This window comes from Zea mays, chromosome 8 (assembly GCF_902167145.1).
Source record: "Zea mays cultivar B73 chromosome 8, Zm-B73-REFERENCE-NAM-5.0, whole genome shotgun sequence".
Taxonomy (NCBI): domain Eukaryota; kingdom Viridiplantae; phylum Streptophyta; class Magnoliopsida; order Poales; family Poaceae; genus Zea; species Zea mays.
In genome coordinates this window covers 130,673,851-130,691,388 of record NC_050103.1, presented here as the reverse complement: position 1 = coordinate 130,691,388, position 17,538 = coordinate 130,673,851, and positions in this window count along the sequence as shown.

The following is a 17,538-nucleotide window of genomic DNA, read 5'->3' as shown; positions in this document are numbered from 1 at the left end:
TTCTTAGGTACCCAAACGGTCTTAGGTCCTTTGATATTAGAAACAAGCACCTTGGGTACCCAAACACAAGTCTTTGACCCCTTGTGTTTGCCCCCAACATATTTGGCAACTACTTTGCCTGATTTGTTAGTTAAAACATAAGATGCATCAAAAGTCTTAAATGAAATATTAGGTTCATTTTATGCAATAGGAGTTTTCTTTCTAGGCAATTTTGCATGGGTTGATTTCCTAGAACTAGATGTCTCACTCTTATACATAAAAGCATGATGAGATCAACAGTGAGACTTTCTAGAGTGAATTCTCCTAATTTTGTGCTCGGGATAACCGGCAGGGTATAAAATGTAACCCTCGTTATCCTGAGGCATGGGAGCCTTGCCCTTAACAAAGTTAGATAATCATTTAGGAGGGGCATTAAGCTTGACATTGTCTCCCTGTTGGAAGCCAATGCCATCCTTAATGCCAGGGCGTCTCCCACTATAGAGCATGCTTCTAGCAAATTTAAATTTTTTATTTTCTAAGTCATGCTCATTGATTTTGGCACTAAGTTGAGCTATGTGATCATTTTGTTGTTTAATTAAAGCTAGGTGATCATGAATAGCATCAACATTTATATCTCTACATCTAGTGCAAATAGTGACATGCTCAGCGGTAGATGTAGAGAGTTTGCAAGTATTTAATTCAACAATCTTAGCATGTAAAATAGCATTCTCATCTCTAAGATTGGAAATGGAAACATTGCAAACATTTAAGTCTTTAGCCTTAGCAATTAACTTTTCATTCTCAATTTTAAGGCTAGAGAGCGATGCATTCAAATTGTCAATCTTAGTAATCAAACTAGCATTATAATTTCTAAGACTAACAATTGAATCATCACAAATATCTAACTTCTCAACCTTAGCAATTAGTTTGGCATTTTCATTTCTAAGGTTGGAAATAAAATCATGGCAAGTGCTTAGCTCACTAGACAATTTTCACATTTTTCTACTTCCTGAGCATAAGCATTTTTAGTCTTAACATGCTTTTTGTTTTCCTTAATAAGGAAATCCTCTTGGCTATCCAAGAGTTCATCCTTCTCATGAATAGCACTAATCAATTCATTTAATTTCTCTTTTTGTTGCATGTTAAGATTGGCAAAAAGAGTAAGCAAGTTATCCTCATCATCACTAGAATTATCCTTATCACTAGAAGTTGCGTACTTAGTGGAGGATCTTGATTTTACCTTCTTCTTCTTGCCGTCCTTTGTCATGAGGCACTTGTGGCCGACATTGGGGAAGAGAAGCCCTTTGGTGACGGCGATGTTTGCGGCGTCCTCGTCGGAGGAGGAGTCGGTGGAGCTCTCATTGGAGTCCCACTCCCGGCAAACATGGGCATCGCCGCCCTTCTTCTTGTAGTACCTCTTCTTTTCTCTTCTCTTTCCCTTCTTGTCGTCGCCCCTGTCACTATCACTAGACAAAGGACATTTAGTGATAAAATGACCGGGCTTACACCATTTGTAGCAAACTTTCTTGGAGCGGGGTTTGTAATCCTTCCCCCTCCTTTGCTTGAGGATTTGGCGGAAGCTCTTGATGATGAGCGCCATTTTCTCGTTGTCGAGCTTGGAGGCGTCGATGGGAATCCTACTTGGTGTAGAATCCTTCTTTTCTTCTTTCGTCGCCTTGAATGCGACATGTTGCACCTCGGGTGTTGAGGTGGCACCTTGCTCGATGATTTTCTTGGAGCCTTTGATCATCAATTCAAAGCTCACAAATTTTTCTATCACTTCCTTGGGAGACATTAGTTTATACCTTGGATCACCATGAATTAATTGAACTTGTGTAGGGTTAAGAAAAACGAGTGATCTAAGAATAACCTTGACCATCTCATGGTCATCCCATTTGGTGCTCCCGAGGTTGCGCACTTGGTTCACCAAGGTCTTGAGCCGGTTGTACATGGCTTGTGGATCCTCTCCTTGGTGAAGCATGAAGCGACCGAGCTCCCCCTCGATCGTTTCCCTCTTGGTGATCTTGGTCACCTCGTCTCCTTCGTGCGCGGTCTTGAGTACGTCCCAAATCTCCTTTGCACTCTTCAACCCTTGCACCTTATTATACTCCTCTCGACTTAGAGAGGCGAGGAGTATAGTAGTGGCTTGGGAGTTGAAGTGTTGGATTTGTTCGACCTCCTCCGAATCATAATCCTTGTCCCCCTTCTTTGGTACCTGCGCTCCATACTCAACAATATCCCATATGCTTTTGTGGAGTGAGGTTAGGTGATGCCTCATTTTATCACTCCACATAGAATAATCTTCACCTTCAAACATAGGTGGTTTGCCTAATGGGATGGAAAGTAATGGAGTGCGTTTTGAAATGCGAGGATAGCGAAGGGGTATCTTACTATACTTCTTGCGCTCATGGCGCTTAGAAGTGTCGGATGCCGATTCCGAGCCGGAGGTGGAGGGTGACAAAGAGTCGGTCTCGTAGTAGACCACCTTCTTCATTTTCTTCTTCTTGTCACCCTTTCGTTGGGACTTGATGGAGGAAGAGGATTCCTCCTTGTGCTTGTGGGCGGACTCCCTTGAGTGCGTTCTCCCCGAGCTTGCAGACTTGTCGCCGGTCCCGATGTCCCTCATGGCGGATGCTCCCGACATCACTTCGAGCGGTTAGGCTCTAATGAAGTACCGGGCTCTGATACCAATTGAAAGTCGCCTAGAGGGGGGGTGAATAGGCAAATCTGAAATTTACAAACTTAAGCACACACTACAAGCCGGGGTTAGCGTTAGAAATAGAAACAAGTCCGAAAGAGAGGGCGAAAACAAATCACAAGCAAATAAGGCGAATGACACGGTGATTTGTTTTACCGAGGTTCGGTTCTTGCAAACCTACTCCCCGTTGAGGTGGTCACAAAGACCGGGTCTCTTTCAACCCTTTCCCTCTCTCAAACGGTCACTTAGACCGAGTGAGCTTCTCTTCTCAATCAAATGGGACACCAAGTCCCCACAAGGACCACCACTCAATTGGTGTCTCTTGCTTTGATTACAATGAACTTGGGAACAAGAAAGAAGGAAGAAGAAAAGCAATCCAAGCGCAAGAGCTCAAATGAACACAAATGTCTCTCTCTAGTCACTAATTTGTTTGGAGTGATTTCGGACTTGGGAGAGGATTTGATCTCTTTGATTGTGTCTTTGAATAAAGTCTGAAAGGGAATTAGGCTTACACCTAGTCCCTAATTAATTTTGGTGGTTAAATTGCCCAACACAAATAATTGGACTAACTAGTTTGCCCAAGTGTATAGATTATACAGGTGTAAAAGGTTCACACTTAGCCAATAAAAAGATCAAGTTTTGGATTCAACAAAGGAGCAAAGGGCCAACCGAAGGCACCTCTGGTCTGGCGCACCGGACTGTCCGGTGTGCCACCGGACAGTGTCCGGTGCACCAGAGGACTCCAACTCGAACTCGCCACCTTCGGGAATTTCCAGAGGCACTCGCGCTATAATTCACCGGACTGTCCGGTGTACACCGGACAGTGTCCGGTGCGCCAAGGAGGAGCGGCCTCAGGAACTCGCCAGCTTCGGGAAACTCTAACGGCTAGTCCGCTATAATTCACCGGACTGTCCGGTGTGCACCGGACTGTCCGGTGCAACTCCGGAGCAACGGCTATTCGGCGCCAACGGCTACCTGCGGCGCATTTAATGCGCGCTGCGCGCGCGTAGAAGTCAGGCGCACCCATACTGGCACACCGGACAAGGAACAGTAGGTGTCCGGTGTGCACCGGACACCCTGGCGGGCCCACAAGTCAGAAGTTCCAACGGTCAGAATCCAACGGCAGTGATGACGTGGCGGGGGCACCGGACATGTCCGGTGTGCACCGGACTGTCCGGTGCGCCATCGAACAGACAGCCTCCCAACGGCCACTTTTGGTGGTTGGGGCTATAAATACCCCAACCACCCCACCATTCATTGTATCCAAGTTTTCTACTTCCCAACTACTACAAGAGCTCTAGCATTCAATTCTAGACACACCAAAGAGATCAAATCCTCTCCAAATTCCACACAACGCCATAGTGACTAGAGAGAGTGATTTGCTTGTGTTCTTTCGAGCTCTTGCGCTTGGATTGCTTTCTTCTTTCTTGATTCTTTCATTGCGATCAAACTCACTTGTAATTGAGGCAAGAGACACCAAACTTGTGGTGGTCCTTATGGGAACTTTGTGTTCCAAGTGATTGAGAAGAGAAAGCTCACTCGATCCGTGGGATCGTTTGAGAGAGGGAAGGGTTGAAAGAGACCCGGCCTTTGTGGCCTTCTCAACGGGGAGTAGGTTTGCAAGAACCGAACCTCGATAAAACAAATCCGCGTGTCACACTCTTCATTTGCTCGCGATTTGTTTTTCCACCCTCTCTCGCGGACTCGTTTCTTTATTACTAACGTTAACCCGGCTTGTAGTTGTGTTTATATTTGTAAATTTCAGTTTCGCCCTATTCACCCCCCCTCTAGGCGACTATCAATTGGTATCAGAGCCCGGTGCTTCATTAGAGCCTAACCGCTCGAAGTGATGTCGGGAGATCACGCCAAGAAGGAGATGGAGACCGGCGAAAAGCCCACTACAAGCCATGGGAGCACTTCATCGGAAGAGTCCCACACCAAGAGGAGGGAGAAGAAGAAGAGCTCATCCAACAAAGGGAAGGAGAAGAAATCTTCTTCTCACCACAAAGAGAAGAAGGAAAAATCTTCTTCCCACAAGCCACATCGAAGCGGAGACAAGCAAAAGAGGATGAGGAAAGTGGTCTACTACGAGACCGACACTTCATCAACATCGACCTCCGACTCCGATGCGCCCTCCGTAACTTCTAAACGCCAAGAACGTAAGAAGTTTAGTAAGATCCCCCTACACTACCCTCGCATTTCTAAACATGCACCTTTACTTTCCGTCCCATTAGGCAAACCACCAACTTTTGATGGTGAAGATTATGCTAGGTGGAGTGATTTAATGCGATTTCATCTAACCTCACTCCACAAAAGTATATGGGATGTTGTTGAGTTTGGTGCACAGATACCATCCGTAGGGGATAAAGATTATGATGAGGATGAGGTGGCCCAAATCGAGCACTTCAACTCTCAAGCAACAACAATACTCCTCGCCTCTTTAAGTAGAGAGGAGTATAACAAAGTTCAAGGGTTGAAGAGCGCCAAGGAGGTTTGGGATGTGCTCAAAACCGCGCACGAGGGAGACGAGCTAACAAAGATCACCAAGCGCGAAACGATCGAGGGGGAGCTCGGTCGGTTCCGGCTTCGCAAAGGGGAAGAGCCACAACACATGTACAACCGGCTCAAGACCTTGGTGAACCAAGTGCGCAACCTCGGGAGCAAGAAGTGGGACGACCACGAAATGGTTAAGGTTATTCTAAGATCTCTCATTTTCCTTAACCCCACTCAAGTTCAATTAATTCGTGGTAATCCTAGATATACTAAAATGACCCCCGAGGAAGTTATCGGGAATTTTGTAAGTTTTGAGTGCATGATCGAAGGCTCGAGGAAGATCAATGAGCTTGACGAACCCACCACATCCGAAGCACAACCCGTCGCGTTCAAGGCGACAGAGGACAAGAAGGAGGAGTCTACACCAAATAGACAACCAATCGACGCCTCCAAGCTAGACAATGAGGAGATGGCGCTCGTCATCAAGAGCTTCCGCCAAATCCTCAAGCAAAGGAGGGGGAAAGACTACAAGTCCCGCTCCAAGAAGGTTTGCTACAAGTGTGGTAAGCCCGGTCACTTTATAGCTAAATGTCCATTATCAAGTGACAGTGACAGGGGCGACGACAAGAAGGGAAAGAGGAGAGAAAAGAAGAAGTACTACAAGAAGAGGGGCGGTGATGCCCATGTTTGTCGGGAGTGGGATTCCGACGAAAGCTCAAGCGACTCCTCCGACGACGAGGACGCCGCCAACATCGCCGTCACCAAGGGACTTCTCTTCCCCAACGTCGGCCACAAGTGCCTCATGGCAAAGGACGGGAAACGGAAAAAGGTTAAATCTAACTCCTCCACTAAATATGAGTCTTCTAGTGATGATAATGCTAGTGATGAGGAGGATAATTTACGTATTCTCTTTGCCAACCTCAACATGCAACAAAAAGAAAAACTTAATGAATTGATTAGTGCTATTCATGAAAAGGATGACCTTTTGGACACTCAAGAGGAATTCCTTATTAAAGAAAATAAGAAGCATGTTAAGGTTAAAAATTCTTATGCTCTAGAAATTGAGAAATGTCAAAAATTGTCTAGTGAGCTAAGCACTTGCCATGAAACAATAGACAACCTTAGAAATGAAAATGCTAATTTGTTAGCTAAGGTTGATTCTCATGTTTGCAATGTTTCAATTCCCAACCCTAGAGATAATAATGATGATTTGCTTGCTAGGATTGAAGAATTGAACATTTCTCTTGCTAGTCTTAGATTAGAAAAAGAAAATTTGATTGCTAAGACTAAAGATTTTGATGTTTGCAATGCTACTATTTCCGACCTTAGAAGTAAAAATGAAATATTGCATATTAAGGTTGTAGAACTAAAATCTTGCAAACCCTCTACATCTACCGTTGAGCACACTTCTATTTGCACTAGATGTAGAGATGTTAACATTGATGCTATACATGATCACATGGCTTTAATTAAACAACAAAATGATCATATAGCTAAATTAGATGCTAAAATTACCGAGCATAACTTAGAAAATGAAAAATTTAAATTTGCTAGAAGTATGCTCTATAATGGGAGACGCCCTGGCATTAAGGATGGCATTGGCTTCCAAAGGGGAGACAATGTCAAAATTAATGCCCCTCCTAAGAAATTGTCAAACTTTGTTAAGGGCAAGGCTCCCATGCCTCAGGATAACGAGGGTTACATTTTGTACCCTGCCGGTTATCCCGAGAGCAAAATTAGGAGAATTCACTCTAGGAAGTCTCACTCTGGCCCTAATCATGCTTTTATGTATAAGGGTGAGACATCTAGTTCTAGGCAACCAACCCGTGCTAAGTTGCCTAAGAAAACTCCTATTGCATCAAATGAACATAGTCTTTCATTTAAAACTTTTGATGCATCTTATGTGTTGACTAACAAATCTGGCAAAGTAGTTGCCAAATATGTTGGGGGCAAGCACAAGGGATCAAAGACTTGTGTTTGGGTACCCAAAGTTCTTGTGTCTAATGCCAAAGGACCCAAAACCATTTGGGTACCTAAAGTCAAGAACTAAACTTGTTTTGCAGGTTTATGCATCCGGGGGCTCAAGTTGGATACTCGACAGCGGGTGCACAAACCACATGACAGGGGAGAAAAAGATGTTCTCCTCATATGAGAAAAACCAAGATCCCCAACGAGCTATCACATTCGGGGATGGAAATCAAGGTTTGGTCAAAGGTCTTGGTAAAATTGCTATATCTCCTGACCATTCCATTTCCAATGTTTTTCTTGTAGATTCTTTAGATTACAATTTGCTTTCAGTATCTCAATTATGTCAAATGGGCTACAACTGTCTTTTCACTGATATAGGTGTCACTGTCTTTAGAAGAAGTGATGATTCAATAGCATTTAAGGGAGTGTTAGAGGGTCAGCTATACTTGGTAGATTTTGATAGAGCTGAACTCGACACTTGCTTAATTGCTAAGACTAACATGGGCTGGCTCTGGCATCGCCGACTAGCACATGTTGGGATGAAGAATCTTCATAAGCTTCTAAAGGGAGAACACATTTTAGGACTAACAAACGTTCATTTTGAGAAAGACAGGATATGTAGCGCATGCCAGGCAGGAAAGCAAGTTGGCGCCCATCATCCACACAAGAACATCATGACGACCGACAGGCCGCTTGAGCTACTCCACATGGATCTATTCGGCCCGATTGCTTACATAAGCATCGGCGGGAGTAAGTACTGTCTAGTTATTGTGGATGATTATTCTCGCTTCACTTGGGTATTCTTTTTGCAGGAAAAATCTCAAACCCAAGAGACCTTAAAGGGATTCTTGAGACGGGCTCAAAATGAGTTCGGCTTAAGGATCAAGAAAATTAGAAGCGACAACGGGACGGAGTTCAAGAACTCTCAAATCGAAGGCTTCCTTGAGGAGGAGGGGATCAAGCATGAGTTCTCTTCTCCCTACACACCTCAACAAAATGGTGTAGTGGAAAGGAAGAATAGAACTCTATTGGACATGGCAAGGACCATGCTTGATGAATACAAGACTTCGGATCGGTTTTGGGCCGAGGCGGTCAACACCGCCTGCTACGCCATCAACCGGTTATATCTTCACTGAATCCTCAAGAAGACATCGTATGAACTCCTAACCGGTAAAAAGCCCAACATTTCATATTTTAGAGTCTTTGGTAGCAAATGCTTTATTCTTGTTAAAAGAGGTAGAAAATCTAAATTTGCTCCTAAGACTGTAGAAGGCTTTTTACTTGGTTATGACTCAAACACAAGGGCATATAGAGTCTTTAACAAGTCCTCCGGACAAGTTGAAGTCTCATGTGACGTTGTGTTTGATGAGACTAATGGCTCTCAAGTAGAGCAAGTTGATCTTGATGAGATAGGTATTGAAGAGGCTCCGTGCATCGCGCTAAGGAACATGTCCATTGGGGATGTGTGTCCTAAGGAATCCGAAGAGCCTCCAAATGCACAAGGTCAACCATCCTCCTCCACGCAAGCATCTCCACCAACTCAAAATGAGAATGAGGCTCAAGTTGATGAAGTAGAGGATCAAGCAAATGAGCCACCTCAAGATGACGGCAATGATCAAGGGGGAGATGCAAATGAGGAAGACAAGGAGGATGAGCAAGAACCAAGGCCGCCACACCCAAGAGTCCACCAAGCAATCCAACGAGATCACCCTGTCGACACCATCCTCGGCGACATTCATAAGGGGGTAACTACTAGATCTCGTGTTGCTCATTTTTGTGAACATTACTCTTTTGTTTCCTCTATTGAGCCACACAGGGTAGAGGAAGCACTTCAAGATTCGGATTGGGTGGTGGCAATGCAAGAGGAGCTCAACAACTTCACTAGAAATGAGGTATGGCATTTAGTTCCACGTCCTAACCAAAATGTTGTAGGAACCAAATGGGTCTTCCGCAACAAGCAAGATGAGCATGGTGTGGTGACAAGGAACAAAGCTCGACTTGTGGCCAAAGGATATTCCCAAGTCGAAGGTTTGGATTTCGGTGAAACCTATGCACCCGTAGCTAGGCTTGAGTCAATTCATATATTATTGGCCTATGCTACTTACCATGGCTTTAAGCTTTATCAAATGGACGTGAAAAGTGCCTTCCTCAATGGACCAATCAAGGAAGAGGTCTATGTTGAGCAACCTCCCGGCTTTGAAGATAGTGAGTACCCTAACCATGTCTATAAGCTCTCTAAGGCGCTTTATGGGCTCAAGCAAGCCCCAAGAGCATGGTATGAATGCCTTAGAGATTTCCTTATTGCTAATGGCTTCAAAGTCGGAAAGGCTGATCCTACTCTCTTTACTGAAACTCTTTAAAATGACTTGTTTGTATGCCAAATTTATGTTGATGATATTATATTTGGCTTTACTAACGAGTCTACATGTGAAGAGTTTAGTAGGATCATGACACAGAAGTTCGAGATGTCTATGATGGGGGAGTTGAAGTATTTTCTAGGATTCCAAGTCAAGCAACTCCAAGAGGGCACCTTCCTAAGCCAAACAAAGTACACTCAAGATATTCTAAGCAAGTTTGGAATGAAGGATGCCAAACCCATCAAGACACCCATGGGAACTAATGGGCATCTCGACCTTGACACGGGAGGTAAGTCCGTAGATCAAAAGGTATACCGGTCGATGATTGGTTCTTTACTCTATTTATGCGCATCTCGACCGGATATTATGCTTTCCGTATGCATGTGTGCTAGATTCCAAGCCGACCCTAAGGAAGCTCACCTTACGGCCGTAAAACGAATCTTGAGATATTTGGCTTATACTCCTAAGTTTGGGCTTTGGTACCCTCGGGGATCCACATTTGATTTGATTGGTTATTCGGATGCCGATTGGGCGGGGTGCAAAATCAATAGGAAGAGCACATCGGGGACTTGCCAGTTCTTGGGAAGATCCTTGGTGTCTTGGGCTTCAAAGAAGCAAAATTCGGTCGCTCTTTCCACCGCCGAAGCCGAGTATATTGTCGCAGGCCATTGTTGCGCGCAATTGCTTTGGATGAGGCAAACCCTGCGGGACTACGGTTACAAACTAACCAAAGTCCCTTTGCTATGTGATAATGAGAGTGCAATCAAAATGGCCGACAATCCTGTCGAGCATAGCCGCACTAAGCACATAGCCATTCGGTATCATTTTCTTAGGGATCACCAACAAAAGGGGGATATCGAGATTTCTTACATTAACACTAAAGATCAATTAGCCGATATCTTTACCAAGCCTCTTGATGAACAATCTTTTAACAAACTTAGGCATGAGCTCAATATTCTTGATTCTAGGAACTTCTTTTGCTAGATTGCACACATAGCTCATTTATATACCTTTGATCATGTCTCTTTCATATGCTATGACTAATGTGTCTTTCAAGTCTATTTCAAACCAAGTCATAGGTATATTGAAAGGAAATTGGAGTCTTCGGCGAAGACAAAGGCTTCCACTCCGTAACTCATCCTTCGCCGTCGCTCCAAGAGATTCTCCATTCTTGGGGGAGAAAAGCTGAGCATCAAAGAAAAGGACCTTGTCTTTGGGGGAGAAAGTAAGAGCCCAAAGCAAAAGGACCGGACTTCGTCTTTGGTATAATCTTAACTCATTTATTTATGACCAAAGGGGAAGATAACACTTCGAGGGCTCTAATGATTCCGTTTTTGGCGATTCATGCCAAAGGGGGAGAAAGTAAGAGCCCAAAGCAAAAGGACCGCAGACCGCACCACCACCAATTTCAAAAACTTAGTGTTGAATATTTTTCAATTGGTATCCTATTGTGTTCAAAAAGGGGAGAAAGTAGTATTTCAAAAATGATATATCAAAACCCTCTTGAACACTAAGAGGAGGATCTCATGTAGGGGGAGTTTTGTTTAGTCAAAGGAAAAGCATTTGAAACAGGGGGAGAAAATTTCAAATCTTGAAAATGCTTTGCAAAATCTTATTCATTTACCTTTGACTATTTGCAAACTTTGAAAAGGTTTTACAAAAGAGTTTGCAAAAACAAAACTCGTGGTGCAAGCGTGGTCCAAAATGTTAAATAAGAAAGAAACAATCCATGCATATCTTGTAAGTATTTATATTGGCTCAAATTCAAGCAACCTTTACACTTATATTATGCAAACTAGTTCAATTATGCACTTCTATATTTGCTTTGGTTTGTGTTGGCATCAATCACCAAAAAGGGGGAGATTGAAAGGGAATTAGGCTTACACCTAGTCCCTAATTAATTTTGGTGGTTAAATTGCCCAACACAAATAATTGGACTAACTAGTTTGCCCAAGTGTATAGATTATACAGGTGTAAAAGGTTCACACTTAGCCAATAAAAAGATCAAGTTTTGGATTCAACAAAGGAGCAAAGAGCCAAACGAAGGCACCTCTGGTCTGGCGCACCGGACTGTCCGGTGTGCCACCGGACAGTGTCCGGTGCACCACCGGACATGTCCGGTGCACCAGAGGACTCCAACTCGAACTCGCCACCTTCGGGAATTTCCAGAGGCACTCGCGCTATAATTCACCGGACTGTCCGGTGTACACCGGACTGTCCGGTGTACACCGGACAGTGTCCGGTGCGCCAAGGAGGAGCGGCCTCAGGAACTCGCCAGCTTCGGGAAACTCTAACGGCTAGTCCGCTATAATTCACCGGACATGTCCGGTGTGCACCGGACTGTCCGGTGCAACTCCGGAGCAACGGCTATTCGGCGCCAACGGCTACCTGCGGCGCATTTAATGCGCGCTGCGCGCGCGCAGAAGTCAGGCGCACCCATACTGGCACACCGGACAAGGAACAGTAGGTGTCCGGTGTGCACCGGACACCCTGGCGGGCCCACAAGTCAGAAGTTCCAACGGTCAGAATCCAACGGCAGTGATGACGTGGCGGGGGCACCGGACATGTCCGGTGTGCACCGGACTGTCCGGTGCGCCATCGAACAGACAGCCTCCCAACGGCCACTTTTGGTGGTTGGGGCTATAAATACCCCAACCACCCCACCATTCATTGTATCCAAGTTTTCTACTTACCAACTACTACAAGAGCTCTAGCATTCAATTCTAGACACACCAAAGAGATCAAATCCTCTCCAAATTCCACACAACGCCATAGTGACTAGAGAGAGTGATTTGCTTGTGTTCTTTCGAGCTCTTGCACTTGGATTGCTTTCTTCTTTCTTGATTCTTTCATTGCGATCAAACTCACTTGTAATTGAGGCAAGAGACACCAAACTTGTGGTGGTCCTTGTGGGAACTTTGTGTTCCAAGTGATTGAGAAGAGAAAGCTCACTCGATCCGTGGGATCGTTTGAGAGAGGGAAGGGTTGAAAGAGACCCGGCCTTTGTGGCCTCCTCAATGGGGAGTAGGTTTGCAAGAACCAAACCTCGGTAAAACAAATCCGCGTGTCACACTCTTCATTTGCTCGCGATTTGTTTTTCCACCCTCTCTCGCGGACTCGTTTCTTTATTACTAACGTTAACTTGGCTTGTAGTTGTGTTTATATTTGTAAATTTCAGTTTCGCCCTATTCACCCCCCCTCTAGGCGACTATCAAAGTCTAGAGCTCTTGTATATGGTTTGATGGCTGAAAACTTGGATGCAATGAATGGTGGGTGGTTGGGGGTATTTATAGCCCCAACCACCAAAGTGACCGTTGGTGAGGGCTTCTGTCGCATGGCGCACCGGACAGTCCGGTGCGCCACCGGACACTGTCTGGTGCGCCAGCCACGTCACCAGGCCGTTGGGTTCCGACCGTTGGAGCTCTGACAAGTGGGGCCACCGGACAGTCCGGTGGTGCACCGGACAGTCACTTTTCACTATCCGGTGCGCCTTCTGACGCCTACTCTGACTTCTGCGTGCGCAGTGAACACTGTTCACTGTTCCTGCACTGTTTGCAGACGACCGTTGGCGCTTGGAGCAGTTGCTCCGCTTGGTGCACCGGACAGTCCGGTGAATTATAGCGGAGCGGCCTCCTGAATTCCCGAAGCTGAGCAGTTTGGAGTTGAGCTCCCTGGTGCACCGAACACTGTCCGGTGGCACACTGGACAGTCCGGTGCGCCAGACCAGGGCAGCCTTCGGGTTGTCTTTTGCTCTCCTTATTTGAACCCTTTTCTTGGTCTTTTTATTAGTTTGTTGTAAACCTTTGGCACCTGTACAACTTATAATCTAGAGCAAAGTAGTTAGTCCAATTATTTGCGTTGGGCAATTCAACCACCAAAATTCATATAGGAAAAGGTGTAAGCCTATTTCCCTTTCAACTTTCCTCTGTGAGGAGGTGCTTTTTTGGAATATCAACTTGGGTTCTATGATAAAACTTGGCTTCTACTAATGATAAATACCTGACCAACTAAAAGCATTTGCATGAGCTTAATCCCACATACAGCTAGTCCACTTCAGCCAAACGAGACATTTGCTGAGTACGTTGATGTGTACTCACCCTTGGTTAAACACCAAACACCAGGTTGTCCCTATTGCAACCATTGCTCAGGAGAACATGAAGGAAACACGGAGGATTTTTAGGAGTTTCAAGACTTCGAGGAGTTCTAAACTAGAATAGCGGCAAACCCCCAGTCGACTGCCTATGAAGGCCTCATCTTACTACGTTTAGTTCAACACTTTGATTTATGTTTAAGTTAATGACTATGTGGATGTTTTGGGCATCATGATGTAATAAAGTTATATTTATTTCCGCTATTATTTGAGCATTGTGTGATGATGTCCAATTATGTAATCGTTGTGTATGTTGTAAGAAAAATGGACCCTCGACCATTTGGCTAAATGATTTTGGTGTTTGATGATCAACATAATCTTGTGGACTAATGTGTTTGCTAGTGTTTGTGTTTATAGTTCACAGAATACAAAGAGGCTTGGACTAAGGTAGTGAGGATGCAACACCTCAAAAGAAGACCTAAAAGATGCGTAGAAGCCCAAGGAAACAACAAAGAAATCCATGAAGTGGGCAGTCAGCTACCGCTCTAGTGGCGCACCGGATAGTAAACAGTACCTATCCGGTCGGCCACGATTAGAAACACTGCGGATTGGATCGCGATGCCATCAGAGCTACCAGATCCGAAATCAAGGGTTTGGATTTTAAATGACTGCGATCACATCTTAGGCGTCCACGACCGGATCAACGGTCACCACAACTCAACCCCGAAACGGTACTTAAGTTCAATCTCAGCCGTTAATTCCAGATTCTACGATCGGCGGTTGCCTTCCCTCCCCAGTAAGTCGGACGGCGACACAGAGCTCCCCCGTGGTGGCGCACCATGGCCGGAAAACCCCCAAGCGCCCATGGCGCATTATACCAAAATTCGCTAAGCGCAATTCGTAGTCTAGACACTAGCGAACTCGTGAAGGGAACTCTCACCAGTGATCGAAGTCATGGCGAGCCTGCCCTCGGCGCGCCGCGGTTCTTGGTGTCCGAGCACGAATTCTGACCACCGCTGCGACGATCTCCCCCCGATTGGCAGCAGCGCTTCACCAGCAACTCCACGAGGCTTTCGAGCACTAGCGCAGACCCTCGTTTGTCGTTTGTGGTCGAGATTGGCGTTGGTTGTGTACTCGGTTCTCTCCGCACCGGCGCAAGAACTGGGTTTTGGCTCGGATGAGGTGAATAGGAGAGGTGAGGTGCGACTGGGGCATAAATACGGGAGGAAGCCATCCGAGTTGAGCAACAACCTCCACGACGAATTAGGCGGGATGCGGTGGTTGCGATCCGCCCACCGAGCGCGCGGAGTGGGAAAGACGGCGTCCAACGGCCCCGCATGTCAGCGTATGGTTGGAGGGGGAATCGCGCCACATGACCGATGAGTGGGCCCCTCCTGTCGGTGCGGGCGTAGGTTTGGGCTGCGCGGAGAGGAGATTAGATGGGCCGCACGGAGCACTTTGGGCCCAAACGGGTTTTCTTTCCTTTTTCTTTATTTTCATTTTCATTTTCATTTTTCTGTTTCTTTTTATTTTCATTTTAGATTCCAAATTTGAATTCAAATTGTTGTTATGGAGTTCATTCTTGGACCAAATATTTCAGTAGTACATATCTATATATTTATTTTTGTTTTTATTTATTTATATAGTATTTTCTTTATCCTCTTTTCTTTGTTATTTCTCTTACTAAATATTCAAATTAGGTATTAAATCCCCAATTTTGACACTAATTTATTTCCATTAATATGATTACTATTATTAGTAAATGCACACATAAATAAAAGCCAACATGATGCACAAATTAATAATGTGTCATTTGTTAATTATTTACTTTTAGATGTGGGTGTTCACATGTGATAGTAAGTCGAGGTCACACAATTGAGGAGATCAACTCTATTCTCATACTTTTACAAATTGGGTATTACAAATCCTACCCCCTTAAAAATAATCACGTCCTCGAGATTAAGGAGTAGGGAAGAGGTGGGAAAACTCTATGCGAAGCTCTTCTTCTCTCTCCCAAGTAGCCTCATCTTCACCATGGTGACTCCATTGCACTTTGCACAACTTTATAACTTTATTCCTGGTAACCCGAGTCAGAGTGTCAATAATCTTGATAGGATACTCCGTATAAGTTAGGTCACCTTGAACACTGAGTTCTTCCATTGGTAGCTGTTCCTTAGGGACACTGAGACACTTCTTGAGTTGAGACACGTGGAATACATCGTGTACATCAGACAAATGATCAGGTAGTTCCAGTTGGTAGGCCATCTCCCCAACTCGCCTAAAGATTCTGAAGGGTCCAATAAAGCGAGGGGATAACTTGCCCTTAACTTTGAATCTTCTCATTCCACGAATTGGTGACACATTGAGGTACACATGATCACCCTCTTCAAATTCCAATGGTCTTCTTCGATTTTCTGCATAACTCTTTTGTCGGGTCTGTGCTACCCTCAAGTTCTCCTGGATTATGCGAACTTGTTCTTCTGCCTCTTGAATAATCTTAGGCCCAAAGAACTGCCTTTCTCCAGCCTGATCCCAATATAGAGGAGTTCTGCACTTTCTGCCATATAAAGCTTCAAATGGTGACATCTTCAGACTGGCATGATAACTATTATTATAAGAGAACTCAGCATATGGTAGACTCTTGTCCCAACTGCCCCCATGTTTAAGGGCACAAGCTCTCAACATATCCAGGTTAGTCCTCTCAGTTTGGCCATCAGTTTGAGGATGATAGGCCGAACTAAAGTTCAACTTCGTACCCATGTTCTCATGAAGGCTCTTCTAAAACCTTGAGGTGAATTGGGATCCACGAGCAGAACCAATCTTCTTCGGTACCCCGTGTAAACACACAATTCGAGCCATGTATAACTCTGCCAGCTGAGAACCTTTATAAGTAGTACTGACCAACATGAAGTGAGTCACTTTGGTCAATCTGTCCACGATCACCCATATAGAATCATAACCCTTCGAGGTGCGAGGCAACCCGGTAACGAAATCCATACCAATTTCTTCCCACTTCCATTCGGGTACCTTTAACGGGTGCAGTAGTCCAGCTGGTCTTTGGTGTTGACTCTTTGACATACATCACACACAACCACGTGTGCAGCTACATCTCTTTTCAGCCCATACCACTAATACTTTTGCTTCAGATCCTGATATATCTTTATGCTACCAGGATGAATAGAGTAATCAGAGTCATGGGCTTTCTTCAATATAGTCTCACGGAGGCTGTCAATCTTAGGAACACATATTCGGTTCTTGAACCATATTGTGCCTTGTTCATCCTCCATAAATTCTGGACCTCTACCTTCAGTAATCAGATCTTTGGTCTCTTGGATTTAGCATCATCGATATGACCCTTGTGTATTTCCTGCTCCAAGGTAGGTTCCACTTCAATAGTTATCCCTTCAGTATTTGCAACTATCTCAGGTTGAGCCTTCTAAAATCTTCAACTAACTCATCGGGTAGCTGGGCAACAATAGCTGCATGGACATGCTCCTTCCGACTCAAGGCATCCGCAACCAGATTTGCCTTGCCCGGATGATAGTGAATCTCCAAGTCATAGTCTTTGATGAGCTTCAACCGAGTGATTCTATTTATCATTTGGGTATTTGAGCACTTGAAAATGTCTATAATATGCCTTGGTATATTGCTTGGGCTCCCACTCGCTCCCCTCAATTATAGCTGTTGTACAGAAAGCTGATGTTTCTGTCGATAGGCGCACCAGACAGTTCGGTGCCCTGGCCACATCAGTCGATCGTTGGGGTCTATAGCAGTCGACCGTTGGATCTGACCGTAACCCAGACAGTCCGGTGCACACTGGACAGTCCGGTGCTACAACCCGAGAGCGCCTGGTTGCGGGCCTCTCTGCGCAGACTGACGATGTCCCACCGGATAGTCCGGTGCATACCGGACATGTACTATTCACTGTCCGGTGCACCAGCAATGCGCTGGCT